Here is a 1,496-nt window from a genome sequence, read left to right on the forward strand (position 1 = left end):
ACCCCGCCTGGCCTTTATTTTCTTTGTGACGCTGAAATTGGATGGAGCAGGGATATATGATTGGAGAGTTAAATCACCTAGGATGGTCTCGATCTCCTGACCTCGTGATCCGCCCGTCTCGGCCTCCCAAAGTGCTGGGATTACAGGCTTGAGCCACCGCACCCGGCCTGGCCCATGGATTTTTAACTCCACGTATGATGAGAAACCATTAGCAGGTTTTAAAAAAGGCAGCAGGTGGTGGATCCTGTGCCTGGCCAGCCCCGCCCGGCCTTCCCTCAGACCCACCTGACCGCCATGCGTCCCTCCTCCTCCCCACCTCGTGGCCGGCAGCAGGCCTCCAGCTTTGGCTCCGAGGATTGGCTCTCCCAGAGCAGCTGCCCATGGCTGACCCACACCCGCAGGCCTACTGATGTCTCCCCGGGGAGCCTCCCTGGACCGAGCCAGACATCCAGCACGTGGGAGCCCCCTCAGGCCGTCAGCATCAAGGAGGCTCGGTCCTCAAATCTTCCTGCGCCATAGAGGGCCATGGCCGGCTTAAGAAGCCAAACCCCTGGCCGGCCCCCTGTGTCCACACAGCCTTCACCACCACGCAGGTCCGCACCTTGGAGGGCGTCTTCCGGCACTACCAGTACCTGGGCCTTCTGGAGCGGAAGAGGCTGGCCAGGGAGATGAAGCTCTCGGAGGTCCAGACAAAAACCTGGTTTCAAAATCGCCAGATGAAACACAAACAGTACATGCGGGGCTCCCAGCTGAAGAGCCCCTTCTCGGGGTCTCTCCACGCGCCCCCGGCTTTCCACTCACCATCTTCTGGCCTTGCCAATGGCCTGCAGCTGCTGTGCCCTTGGGCACCCCTGCCCGTCCCCAGGCTCTGATGCTGTCCCCTGGCTCCCTTCTGTGGTCTCTGCCAAGTGGAAGAAGAGGCCCTGGCCTCTGCGGGGGCTTCCTGCTAGGGGCAGCCTCTGGCGTACCACCCCCCAAGCCCAGGAAGTGCCGTGCGTACGCTGGGACCAGCCCTGTCCACCACCGGGCCCTGGGGCGTGTGTGCTCTGCCGGAGACGGGGGGGATGCATTTTGAGGATGCACCTCTGACTCCGCTTCCCATGCACGCGGTCTGTGCGGGTCGCACCTGGCGCCTACCTGGAGGACTCAGCTATTCTGTTCTGTTTACATCGAGGCGGCACCTCTCACCCTGACCCACGCAAAGGTTCTGGAGCTTTCTGGAGAATATATTTATTAAAGCCACCTCTTCACTGTAAGTTACCAAAAGGGTCCGTTTAGGAACTAAATGAAGGGTCAGTGAACCGAGTCAAACGCGGGCTTGTTATGGGTAAGGCTTTCAGCATATGATAAAAGGATAATTTGCTTTTTAAAAAATGTTGGAAAGACTGGTTTTCCAGTTGGAAAAAGTAAAGTTTGTAAGCTTTGTGTGTAAAACAGAAAACCATGAAGGATTGGAAGGGAATGCAAGTGTCGTGTTTATAACCTTGGGGTTCGAA

At 57.6% G+C, this 1,496-nt stretch overlaps 1 pseudogene; it reads left to right on the forward strand.

Moving 5' to 3' along the window:
- The first annotated feature begins 294 nt into the window (after window positions 1–294).
- Window positions 295–1,193, forward strand: LOC105525215 (annotated as a pseudogene).
- Window positions 1,194–1,496: the final 303 nt, after the last annotated feature.

The sequence above is a fragment of the Colobus angolensis genome, unplaced genomic scaffold (genome assembly GCF_000951035.1).
Source record: "Colobus angolensis palliatus isolate OR3802 unplaced genomic scaffold, Cang.pa_1.0 Scaffold52, whole genome shotgun sequence".
Lineage (NCBI taxonomy): Eukaryota > Metazoa > Chordata > Mammalia > Primates > Cercopithecidae > Colobus > Colobus angolensis.